The 13,025-nt window shown below is 51.4% G+C and overlaps 1 protein-coding gene and 1 long non-coding RNA gene across 3 annotated transcripts in view; one reads left to right on the top strand and one right to left on the bottom strand.

Moving 5' to 3' along the window:
- KDM2B (lysine demethylase 2B) overlaps window positions 1-13,025 on the top strand; it is a 140,474-nt gene that overhangs the window by 86,793 nt on the left and 40,656 nt on the right. The gene's annotated exons all lie outside the window — the stretch shown is intronic.
- LOC109282991 (uncharacterized) lies at window positions 310-12,546 on the bottom strand. Its single transcript, XR_002090029.2, has 3 exons — window positions 11,450-12,546; window positions 4,244-4,405; window positions 310-4,137 (listed from the first exon to the last, which is right to left on the bottom strand). It is a non-coding gene; the product is annotated as an uncharacterized LOC109282991 (long non-coding RNA).

Below are 13,025 nucleotides of genomic sequence, written 5' to 3'. Positions count from 1 at the left end.
CTAAAGGTCATTTGCTATGGGCTCGGAGCTCTCTGCTGTATTGCCTTTGCCTCGGGAGTCCTGTGCTGGCCACGTACCTCCTGTCCACCTGGCAGTGGGAGGCACAGCTCGCTGCCACCACTGCTGCTGGGTCAACGGTGGTGTATGGCTGGCATGGGGCTCCCGAGGCAAAGGCAGCAGAGCAGAGAGCCTCAAGCCCACAGTGAGCAACCTGCATCCACCCTGTGCACAAATCTGGGGGGTGGCGCACAGTGGCAAAGTGCCTGCCCCCCTCGCACCCCCTGGAAGAACCACCCGTGGGTCCCGCACCACCCGGGCAGTGCCCCCAGCTCCAGCCCCTCCATAGACTTAATCTGCCCCACCCCATGTCCCTTCCCCTCCAGAGACTTACCTGCAGGGAGCTGCTTTCCCACTGCCCGGCTGTTTTGCTGGCCATGTGCATGTGTGTGGCTGCGCATGTACACCCACACCCCCTGTGTCTCACTCCCGGCAGCCCCAAGAAGGATCCCTTGCAGGGTACAAGGCTGCCCACCTACAAGGGGAAACCTGCCGTTTTCCAAGAGAACCCAGGCATCTGGGGAGCCCCAGCCCTGTGGGGGAGAGGCAACCCAGGTGTCCAGGGCTCTGGCCAGAAGGCATCATTCTTGGTAAATATTATTGGCTACAACGGCCAAAAAAAGTAGATAATGTAAATTTCCCTCTTATTGGTGCCGATCCGATAGGCAACTGATATATTGGTGCAACTCCACTTATGTTTCTGTGGGATGACTCGTATGTCTGTTTGGATGCTTCTTTACCTTGGGTAGTTGTGAGACTGAATTCATATGTATTAAGCATTTGGAGCTTCTCAGTGGAAAGTGCTACAGCAAGGCACACTAATTACTATTGTATTGCATTAAAGGGAGTCGTACTGCAATGTGATTTGGATATAGCACTTCAGGTTTCTTTACTTCTACTAAAGATTGGAAGGCTCATTGCTGCAGTCCTTATTTAAGCCATTAACTTGAAGGGTGTGTGGACTGTATGATTTGTCCCTTAGCTTAAAAGCCCATTCAGACAGACCGTGAGTGCCTTTTCCTTTCCCTGTCTGGCGCTGAGTGTGCCCCTTTGTGTTCTCTGCAATGGTGATCTGCAGACACGATGGAGTGGCTAACTCATGAATACTATTTTTACCGAATCCTCCCCACCTTTGAGGTTCCTTCCTCCGGGTGCAGTTCTTAGGAATAAATTTTGCAGTGGCATTTGCAGTGGAAAACGGCATGTGTTGCTCAGTAGCAGGACTTCTGTGCTGAAGTGTTGGACTGGCCATCGAGGTGTCTCTTTATGATAAGTCAAGCTGTCCCCTTCCTTGGCAACCTGTTAAATCTTGACATAGGGCTTGATGTTTGAAGGTCCTGAGCTCCAAGCATCTTGCATAGTCATGAGCCACCTGTATCTCTCAAGTTTGTACCATCTTCCTTTCAGCCCTGATTCTTGCCTACCAACCCTATGGCAAGGGAGGATGGAGTAGAGCTCTTGCCTGACCGGAGGGCTTGGCGGTCTGCATGAGGCACTCCTTCCTCATCCATCCCTCAGGCTTAATCTTCCAGTTGAAGATTAAGTAAACTGCCAGCTTGGCAGCACGGATTGCTGGCCGTTAGCCTAATGGGCTGACAAAGGTTCAACATTGTATCTGTAATACGAAGAAGCTAAATTCTGAAGTCCACACTTAGGATTTGCTCTGTCCTGTACTTAGTCAATCTTTCCATCTTGTCTGAGTAGACAATACGGATAACAACTGCATAAGGACTTCAGAATTTTCCCAAAGCAGAATACATATAATTTTCAAACCAGTTCATGTAGCCAGAAGACAACAGTCAGCTATAGTAGCATCCATACCTATGGATGGTAATTAAAGTCTATAGCAAAGTATTCTGGCCTTATTGTGATAAAGCAGCTCAGTTTTCTGTGAGGATAATGACAGCGACAGATCCTTGCTAAACAGCTGAAGGACTGAGGACCTGCAGAGAGAGAGATTTTGATCTCTATTACAGTGGCATAAACCCAAATTTATATGGGTCTACCCATTAACAATATATAAGCTGGTCATTCTTAATGGCTGGTTTATATTCCTACAGTTCTGTGCGACTCTGACCCACCACAGATCCTGTTTTACAATGTAGAGAAGGTGTTTGAGAAATGCCACTTAACCATCTGATTAGAACCATAAAGCACTGGTAAGAAATGCCGTGACAGGGGGCTGTTAATCAGTATGGACCAGAAAACCTGTAGATGTTGGTGAAAAGCTAACACGTCATGTAGAAATGGTGTCTCACATGTGAATTGCAACCAAATTTATGTTTTGTGTTTAAAAAATCTCGCACAGCGTTCACAGGGCAAATATTGCAGGCAGCTGTGCCGGTGCCTGAGAAACGGAGAGGAAAAGTGACCAAAACCTAACTAAACAGGCTGTTTTCATAGCAATATAGCATATGAGCCAGGAAGGCATCTCTTAGGTCATGGACTCCAGCCCCGTCCTGGAGCGGGACAATGTTAAACCCCTTCAGCAGTGGTGGATTAAGATTTACTGGGGCCCTGGGCAAACAGAAAATTAGAAGCCCCTCACCAGGTGAAAGCAGATTCCCTCTGTGCCTGCTGGGGGCTGTGGCTGGGCCCACTCAGCCTCCTCGGCACGTCCGGGGTGAGCCAGGGGGCACGAGTGCCGCTGAGGTGAAGGTGGCCCTAGCCCCGGCCCCAATGCAGCCTGGCCCCTCTGCCCGGTGGGTGTCGCGCAGCCGGGGCTGCAGTCCCCCAGCGCTGCGGGACAGGCCTGGGCCGGGGCCGGGGCCAGTCTGGGGGAGGAAGCATGGTCTCCGTGCTGCTTCTGGCTGCCCACCCATCCCTCTGCCGGCCCCGGTGGGGCAGGGCTGTCCAGTCCCTTCTTGTCCCAGTGGCGCTGGTACCAGTGGCCACCCACAGACAGCAGAGAGCAGGAGTGGGAGCAGGGCCACCCATGGGGCCTCCTGGAAACAGATGGCCCCAGGAAGCCACCACCACTTGCACAGAGCCCTGTACCCACCCCATAGCTTCTGGCCCTGGCTCGGCAAGAAGGGAGGAAGTGCATGCTGGATGCCCGCGGCCAGGATGCCTACCTAGGCCATGCTGTCCCTATCCGCCCCTGCCCTTCAACCTCAGGAGCATACCCTAGAGCTGCCGCCAAAAGAGCTGCACTCATGGTATCAAAAAGAGGTTTGGCACAGTTTTCCCATAGTGAGCCCAAGGCCTGTCCCTGGGATTCTGCTCCACAGCTCTTCAGGGATGAGTGAAATGGACTCCAGCATTTAAGAGTTAAAGCTAGAACTGAGTCATTCCAGCACAGGAACAGAGAACTGGGAAGGGAAGAGGAGCAAAAAGACAATGAAAGAGCTTTGCTTGGATTTTTGTGCTGCATGTTCAGCTGGTTGGGATGCAGGCTGAATTTGTACCTGTGACTCCAGTACCGCCGGTGCTCGAAGGAGGGGTGGGGAACGTTAAGTGGTCACCTTCTGTCCATGTCATCCCTTCTTTTAAAGGCGTTTGAAGGATAGCTGCTCTCACCTAGCTTTGGCTCAGTTCTGTTTACTGAGTGCTTGTGCTCCTTTGCATGGCTTGTGGTTTGGGGCATGTGGTAAAGCTGCATTTGTAACGCCTCTTAGAGAGTTCGGAGGGCGTTTGGTGACATCTTGGCTGTAAGACAGCCTTGAGTATTTGCTTCTCAGCACTCTCCTGTGATGAGAGAGACTGCGGGCATTGGATCCTGGCAGCTTTGTGCAAGTTTTTCAGTTTTAGTGGAATTGTATCCAAAGTAGCCGTTCTTGTCCCCATCCCTTCTGGGTTGTTTTGTCCTGCGACCTCCCAAGGTTCAGGTTGGGGAGTCCTCTCCTTATTCTTCTACTAGAGGAAAGTGTTACTCCCGAGGGGGAGATTGAGGGGCATGAAAGTTAGAGCTCTCCTTTGTGCCCCATTCCTATCTTGGTCTTGGGAGCAACTGAGATGTGGAAGTGAAGGACATTTCCAGAGCTGCATGAGGAAGGATCGTTTTGGTTTTGGAAGGCATGGAGAAGGGTACGAAAGCAAACGTTGATCTGGCTACTGCTGTGGACTCCAAATAGGAAACACCTTGATGAGGTAAAAGAATTAAGTCAGATTTTTTTTTTTTAATTTAAAACATTCTTTTAAAAAATAAACTTATTTTAATTTGAAAGGGACCTTTGCTTCGGTTTACCTGCACTAGCACTCGTTAAAATCGGTTACATTCAATCAACATGTACTTGAGCGGTGTATGTCCGGTGCTGAAGTTTTGAAGTGTATCAGAAAACCAAACTGGGAAAGGTCACTGGTGCTGAGCATCTGGAACCAGAGCTTGCTGTGACGGCACGAGCCTCCCCTGCAGGCACAGAGATTTTCTTCATTTTGGTTAACCCACCTTCCTTACTGCAAAGACTGTTTCACTGAGCGTTGTGAAACGGGTTGGGAATTGAAAAATGAGGAGACAGGCAGGTGAGAGGGGGTCATGGCCTGAATCCTTAACCCCACTTTGTGGTCTGGCAGATGCTAAGAAAATGTAATTAAAAAAAATAATTCCTAGGGTCAATTCACTCCTGCAGACCAGGCTAGTAGAGTTACTCTGGCTCTTGGTGTACTGGATATAATATTACCTACTTAAGAGCTTCTCTGTGTATTGCCTAGATACTTTTCCAGTAGCTTTGCCTGGTGGTTTGACAGATTATTTCTCACCTCTAGAGGTTGCACTTGAAACATTGTGTCCCCTTCAGGGAGTAATTATAAATAACGAGAACTTGAATGAGTGACTTTTTAATCTACCATCTTTGACTTAATATTTTCCTTCTTATCAACTCTTAGCCACTTGCTTTGAAATTTGACAGATGCCTTTATGTGCCCTTACATCAAACAAGGAAATTAGAACCATTTTGGTTCTGAGTAGGGATTTGAATGGAAAGGAAAAAGTGAACAGACATTTCTGCCATTAAGCCGGTACCCTAAAAAAACAGTACTAGAAAACGCATGTTTGGCCTAACTGTACCTCCACCCCCACACAGACTTGCAGAGGCGGTACTGTGGATTCCAGTTTACAAAGTAGAAACTTTCTCTTAGCTTCCAGGGCAAGCGGCTGAAAAAACGTTCTGTTTTTAGGCCTGACTGTTGGCGTATGTGAAACACAAGCTGATGAGTCTCAATCCAGTTTTTATTAAACTGGTCTCCATATCACCAAGAGCGTAATCATACTTGGTGTTAACAGGCCCCGTCACTGGCACGCTCAGTAAAGAGAACTGTATCCCCGTTTGGCCTGGTATTAAAGTCGATATTTTACTTCAAGCACTGACGCGGTCCCGTTGAAGTCGACAGGGCTACTTACATGTATAAAGTGATGTGTGTGTTCAAACACTTTGCTTTTGCTGATTTGAGGCCTCTGAGGACCATAAGCATTTGATAGACTCCAGAAATGCTGAAGATAAAGAACAAGCTACCCTCCCATTCCTACAGATGATCCTTCTGTGTCCAGAGCGAGGCACATTGGCATTGCCCATGCTATTGTTACTGTGTGTGAACAGAGGACGTAGTGTGGGTCCATAGCCTAGTAATCTCCTTTCTCCAGTGCGGAGGAGAGAGCATACAGGCAGTGTTGTTCTGGAGTCTTCAGGTAGAGTTGGTGTTGGCATTACTAGGAGGTACCTGTATATACTGAAGGACGGCATCTGACTTCGCAGATTCACCGACGCGAGGGTCGGAAGGGACCTCAACAGATCATCGAGTCCGACCCCCTGCCTGGGCAGGAGAGAGCGCTGGGGTCAGATGCCCCCAGCCAGATGCCGATCCAGCCTTCTCTTAGAGACCCCCAAGGAGGGGAGAGCGCCACCTCCCTTGGAAGCCCGTTCCAAATGTTGGCCACCCTTACCGTGAAGAAGTTTTTCCTGATGTCTAGCCTAAATCTGCTCTCGGTCAGTTTGTGACCATCGTTCCTTGTTACCCCAAGAGGCGCCTGGTGAACAGAGCATCTCCGATCCCTTGCTGTGTCCCCCTAATGAATTTGGAGGCGGCCACAAGATCCCCTCTCAGCTTTCTCTTGCGGAGGCTGATGAGGTCCAGGTCCCTCAGTCTCTCCTCGTAGGGCTTGTCCTGAAAGCCCCTGACCACATGAGTGGCCTCCTCTGGACCCTCTTGAGTCTATCAACATCCCTCTTGAAGTGCAGCGCCCAGAACTGGACGCAGGACTCCAACTGCGGTCTGACCAACGTCGCGTAGAGGGGAAGGATCACCTCCTTGGATCTATTCGTCATCCATCTGCTGATGCACGATAACGTGCGGTTAGCTTTGCTGATGATTTCGTTACACTGACGACTCATGCTCATCTTGAAATCCGCTATGACTCAGAGATCCCTTTCCGCTTCTGTGCTGCCGAGAGGGTCACTTCCCAGCCAGTCGATGTGCTGGATATTTTTGCACCCTAGGTGCAGCACTCTGCACTTGTCTGTGTTGTACTGCATCCTATTGTGTACTGCCCACTTTTCTCACCTGTCCAGGTCTGCCTGCATTTGTTCCCTACCCTCCGGGGTGTGCCCTTCACCCCACAATTTAGTATTGTCCGCAAACTTGGACAGAGTACACTTCACACCCACATCCAAGTCACCGATGAAGACATTGAAGAGTACAGGTCCAAGGACCGAACCCTGCGGGACCCCGCTGCCCACATCCCTCCAGGTCCATACCGACCCGTCCACCACCACTCTCTCAGTGCGACCCCCCAGCCAATTTGCCACCCGCCGGACTGTGTAAACATCTATGTCACAGCCTCTTCATTTATTTATGAGACTGGGATGAGATACTGTATGGAAGCCTTGCTAAAATCCAAGAAAATGACATCCACCTGTACTCCTGCGTCTAAGTGTTTTGTGACCGTCATAAAATGAAACTAGATTGGTCAGGCATGATCTACCTGCTACAGATCTGTGCTGGTTTCCCTGCTGCATTATTTTTCCCACTGGACTCCCACAAATATGATCCTTCATAATCTTTTCAAAGACCTTTCCAAGAATGGAGGTGAGACTGACTGGCCTACAATTACTCGGATCCTTCTTCCTCCCCTACTTGAAAATAGGGACCATATTGGCCCTTTTCCAGTTCTCCAGGACCTGACCCGAGCACCACGAGTGCTCAGACAGCCGTGCCAGTGGTTCTGCTATGACACCGGCCATTTTTTTCAGTACTCTTGGATGCAGCTCATCCGGGCCTGCTGACTTGAACCCAGTCAGTATTTAGTATGCTAAAGGTCAGTATTTAGTATTGATGATTTTCTCCCGGTTTTTCTAATTTTTCTTCATGTGAACTTGGGTAGATTGAAATCTTTGCTTCCAGTGCTTCTGGAATGTGGAGCATCTTCTCTGCAGCCCATCTAGTGCTACGTCCCGTGGCATATCCAAATCCTAAATCTATGATATTAGGCTTTGCTAAAAACGAAGTGGTGGTTTTTGTTTGGTTTTGTGACTGCTGTAGGCACTGACTGGTCAGGCAGAGACTCTGGACTTCAGACATCAGCAAACATGGCAACAGAAACTAGAAAATCTTCATAAACGCAGAACAGGTTTGAGCATGAGTCTGCTATATCTGAGAACATCCTCATCCTTATTCTGAAAAGTGTCTTACTGATCCAAATCCTGCCCTCAAGTGGGATGTGGGCAATGAAAAGCTTAGCCTAGATCCTCTTTCTTAGCGTATATTGGCATGCTTCATTTGTTTGTGCCTGAAGTTTAAATGAGTGGTGTTTTTGCCCTCTCGATTTCAAGCCCTTCAAAGAGCTGAAGTGTTTGTCCTTTCCTGTTCTCTTGCTTTCTTCCTTCTTACGTTGTATGCTCTGAGCTCATGGAAACTCTTTAAGAGATGTTCAGGTTACTTATTATGGTTAATCCCTTTTTAGCTCACCCCCACAATCTATTTGCATATTTCTTTCCAATGTGACCATCATTTCTTCCATCTTCTGCTAAGCCTACCAAATTCAGTCTCAGATTAATGGCAAAATATCCCTTCCTAATAGTAAAGTCCCTAATACGAGGGAATTATCCTTTCAACTTAACCAGGTAAATATAATTTATCAGACCATTTGATAAAGCAATAAAGTTCAGGACTGGTTGCAGCGTGTGGAGGACTAGATGGAGATGGAAACATTGCTTTTGGGGGCTTAGAAAGGGGTACACATACAAACCATTGGGGAACCTGAGGTCTTTATTCCTTGATAGCCAAGACAAAAGCGTCTGCGATGATCATGCATTGTACATACGTGCGTCACACTTCTCATTTACATTTACCAGCCACTCCATGGACTGCTCCCTCTTCTCTTTTGTACTCTGTCCTTTTCCTTCTTGGCGGGGGAGGAACAATCCCACATTTGTATAACTTGATAGTGTCTAAAAATCCAGGAAAATATACGTAACAAGCAAAGTCAAAGAAAGATTAACTACCCAGGAGAACACCCGCCAAGGCCTAGCTGCTGAGGTGCAGCAGCCATGTGACAGCTACATCCTAATTGTTGGGAGGGAGCAGCTGGTGCTAGTTTGGTGACCTGCATGCCAGAGCAGGATTTTGTTCTGCGAGAGCATTGCCTGTGCACTCTGGGCCTGATTCACTTTCCGCTGGGTTGCTCGAATGACTGTAGGCTGTTGGTCTGGAGTCATGAAGCCCTAACATGGCCTGGAGCTGACCTAAGAGATCTCTTTCCCAGAGACCTAGTGCCACAGTAGAGCTTGGTGGAGATGCCATGTGGTGTAAGAGGTGGTCAGCTGGTGGCATGCTCTTCACTTTAGCTCCTGGCCCCGTGGAACTTCTTCCTCCCCTGGTCCAGAACAGCCTGACATTTATACTTCAGGGGCACCACAGAGTTCACCTTTCCTGCCTCTCCCTCGGGGAGTGCCGGATAGCAACAAGGCAACAGCATGGCTCCTTTGGGGATTGCATGGGGAGAGCAACTAATCTTGGCTATTTCTCTTGGTCCCGGGTGATTTGATTTGATCTGGGATTTAATAATAGATATGTTCCTTCATAAAGATTGCTAAGAGCTGATTAATCGCCAGGGCATCCGTCGGGCACTCTTTTGTTATAGCTCAGTACAAAATTGAATAAATACGTAGTGCTGTAGGAGCAGCGGTAAAGAACACAACAGCACTGCAGAGGAGGTAGACAGCCGCTCGCGGTGGCACCGGTTAGCTAGGACACTTGGAAGGACCCGCCAACTCTTAAGAGAAGGTTCATGGCCTCTGTCATGACCAAAGAGTTAGGATCTCCCTGGCATGTTTTCCCCTGAAGAAGGGCATCTGCAGCCAAAAGTTTCCCCAGTCAAAGATGCCAGGTAATGCCTCTATGCCAGTATTGGTTACTAATCACAATTCTTAAATTCCTCACGTGCTGTTGATTTTTATCTGCAGAGTAACAGTTTTGAAGCTGACTGTCCAGAAACACATTCATGGGCTTCCACACCAGGGACACAGTAACCTTTTTTTGGTTTTTTTTCCTTCCTTCCAAGGGCTTGTATGGAAACCAAAGTTTTAACTAATTTCAGTTGCATATTTTACCCGATAGCAGCAAAATAGATCGTTTACAAAGACGAGGAAAAAATAGCTACACAAGCAGACATTTGTGCCATGTTAAAGGTTTAGTTGCATTTGACAGAGACACTAGTGCCTGACAGAAACGCTAATCCTGCTTAGTGCTGAGTTTCAGCAGCACCCAGTGAAATCAGCTGGCATTGCAGGTGTTCACTATCCCCGTTTCAAGCCCAGCGAGCACAAGGATTGGGCATTTCCCCCCTATTTTGGTTTTATGTCTTAGAGACATTTGCATGAGAATAAAAGCTGCTGCTTTGGTGTTCATCTGCTCCTGCTGTTTATTCCTCACTTGAGGTTATCATCACTGTTTGTGACAACGTAATTGGTTTCTGTGGAGAAGATTATGATACTGAGGAGGCATGTGCATGACTTCAGGTGAGGTGCAGTCAGAGCAGCCCATTCTTCAGAGATGAAAGGTCCTGCTTTCATGCAGGCCTCATTGAGGCCTGATCCACACAGTTTTAACCAGATCTGTTAGGGGCGTGATTTATTTATTTCCTTTGCTGAAAGAATGATACTAGGCCCCATTGTACTGGTACAAAGGTGGCATCTACCAGGATAAGTTATTTTGCAAACCGGCCTAGGCTACAGGCGCAGGCACTTGTATAAGAGTAGATGGGGTGCTTGCTTTACCAGCGTAGTTTTAAGTGGCAAAACATCCTCACGTAGATGAGCCGTATACAATAGGACAGGAGGGAAATACAAAGCCAGAACTACATCCTCCAGGTACAGTAGTTCGTAAGCATGAGTTTATAAGCATGGTTTTCTTTTTTCTTTTTTTAATGACCGCCAGTGTCGTAAGGGTCAGGTGTTTTTGGAGTGCAGTTAGAAATGCGACTTTGAAATTATGGCGTGGTGCTTCCGCACCTAGTCTCTCTGGCTACGCTTGCTATGTTTTTAAGTCACAGCTGTGTTCACCTAACTGCCAGCGCTGTAAAAACTCTCCCTTGCACCTGAGCACCAGGCCGAGTTCTTTCTAGCACGTGCGTCGTCACCGGAGACACGGCCTCTCCTGCGAGAACTCATCTATCTGGTCTCAGCTCTGCGCGAGGCTGGCTGGAACGCGCTCTCCCCTCGCTGCGGTGCCTGAGCTGCAGGAGTGGAAATAGGCCAGGTCAAGAAGGTTAACTTCCTTTGCTGGTGAAGGCGATGGATGATCTCCATTGGGCTTGGCCCAACTTGCTGCGAGTGACATTTCACTTCGGCGTCACCCTGAAGTGATCCTTAGGCTGGATCACAATTTATTTTTCCTCGGGTCTGGCTTGTGGAGTGAAAACCCTGGAGAGGAGAAACAGAGCCCAAGGTGGGCATCTGAACTCTCCCACAACAGCCCGAGTCACACAGAGCCCAACATGGCACTTGGGTTTCCTCCCCACGCGCTCCTACAGCGCAGTGAAGGCCAGGTCTGGCCCTGCGGTAGGTGTGGGAGCACGCTGCTGCCTTCTTCCTCCTGGAGTCTGCCTACATATGGCCGGGGACATCGCCATATTGATTGCGTATCATCTTTTTAAGGTGTCCTTGGCAGCCATGAGAGCTCGAGACTTTATTTTCTCTAAAAACGAGCCTGTCCTCGTGCTGCCCCACCATTGTGGAAGCCAACGCATCAGCTACATAGATCGGCCCAGCGCTGCAACGAAGCTCACACCTGACGCTACGAGCGCGTCTTGAGGATCGGTGTCTCAAGCAGACCGAACTGGGGACCATACCACAACCCGCTGCCCCACCCCGTCCCGGTTTGAATTCGGCTCCACAGCGCCAATTGAGGGGGAGAGAGAAGCTTTGAATAGTTGACAGAACAAGAATGTATTTACACTTACCCTTGGCCTGAACAGCACGGCTGACCCGCAAGCTCCTCCGCTGAGCCAGGGTGGATGCCGGCAGCCTGCACGTGGGTCTCCCAGAGCCCGACCTCCCCTCCTGGAAGTGCAAATTCAGAGCTGCGTGTGGATTTCTAAGTTGCATTTCTTTAGAGGTGCAAAGGGTGTTGGCTTCAACACTGGCACGTTCAAAGAAGCATTTAGCACCTTGGATGGGAAAGGCAGGTCTTTTGTTTCCTCTTGTCCTTCCCTGGAAGGGACAGGGCCGTGCCTCCCTCTGACAGGCTCCTACCCGTGTCCTTACAGGGGACAGCTGAGGGGTCTAACCAGAAAGGGCCCAGGGACGGCCCCCCGTATCTGACAGCAGGGACCAGGGACTGCCCTCCCCACCTCGGATAGCAGCAGGGACCAGGGACTGTCATCCATCTCCACCTGACAGCAGGGACCCGGCACGGCCCCCGTGTCTGACAGCAGGGCTCAGGGACTGTCATCTCCACCGGAGAGCAGGACTGTCCCCCCACCTGAGCGCGGGGGCCGGGGGCTGTCCCCCCACGTGCCAGCACTTGGTGCCTCGCCCGCTGCCCCGTGCCGGGGGAGGCGGCCGAGCCCCGGCCCCGGCAGGTGCGGTGCGGTGCGGGGCGGGGCGGGGCGGGACGGCGCGTGCCCCCGCGGGCGCAGCGGGGCCGGGGCCGGGGCCGGGGCCGGGGGCGGCGCGGGGGAGGCAGGGCAGGGCCGGGCCGGGCCGGGCCGGGCCTGGCCCTCCTTTGTGCAGCCGAGCGGGCGGCGGGCTGCCATTGGGCGGGCGCGGCGGGCCAGCCCCTTCCTGCACGGGCTGCATGCATATGCATGTCCCCCCACCTCCCCCGGCCGCCTGCGCGTGTGTGTGTGTGTGTGCGTGCGCGCGTGTGCGTGTGTGCATGTGTGTGCGCGCGTGTGCGCGGAGCCGGGCTCCCTCCCGCACCGCCGCCCGCGCTGCTCCAGCCATGTCAGATCGCTCCCGCCTGGGCCCACCATGAGCCATGGCCATGTCCGTGAGTGCCGACGAGGAGGACTATGAATCCGAGCAGGACCAGGTCAGGCCGGCGGAGGCAAAGTTTGCCCGGGCGGGGGCGGGGAGCCGCTTCCCGCGGGGCCGGGGCCGGGGCCGGGCGGGGGTCGGGCGGGGGCCGGGGCGCTGTGCATCCCTGCAGGCCGCCTCCCTGCTGCATTTCAGGGGCAGGTCTTTGAACTTCGTGGTGTGTCTCCCACCCCCGCTTGCAGGCTTTTTTCCCCCCCACCCACCCACTGCTTCCTCCTCTCCCTCCCCCCCAGCAGCGCGGCCACGGCTGAGTTTCCTTCCAGGTTGTGGATGGCGCGTGGCGGAGCCCAGCTGCTTTCCGAACAACCCTGCCTGGCAGGGAAGGCGGGCTGGGTGGCACTGCGGCCGCCGCGCTCGCGGGCGTGCCGCTCGCTCGTCCCCCGTGGGCCCGAGCGCCCTCCACTCGCCCCTTCCAGCCGAGAGCACCTCCTGCCCCCAGCACCTTCCGGGACTGGGTCCTGCTTGCTGAGCACACGGGCGAACGCTCTTGCAGCGGAG

This window comes from Alligator mississippiensis, chromosome 10 (assembly GCF_030867095.1).
Source record: "Alligator mississippiensis isolate rAllMis1 chromosome 10, rAllMis1, whole genome shotgun sequence".
Taxonomy (NCBI): Eukaryota; Metazoa; Chordata; order Crocodylia; family Alligatoridae; genus Alligator; species Alligator mississippiensis.
The sequence above is the reverse complement of the archived record's forward strand: the minus strand, read 5'-3'. Positions and strand labels throughout refer to the sequence as shown.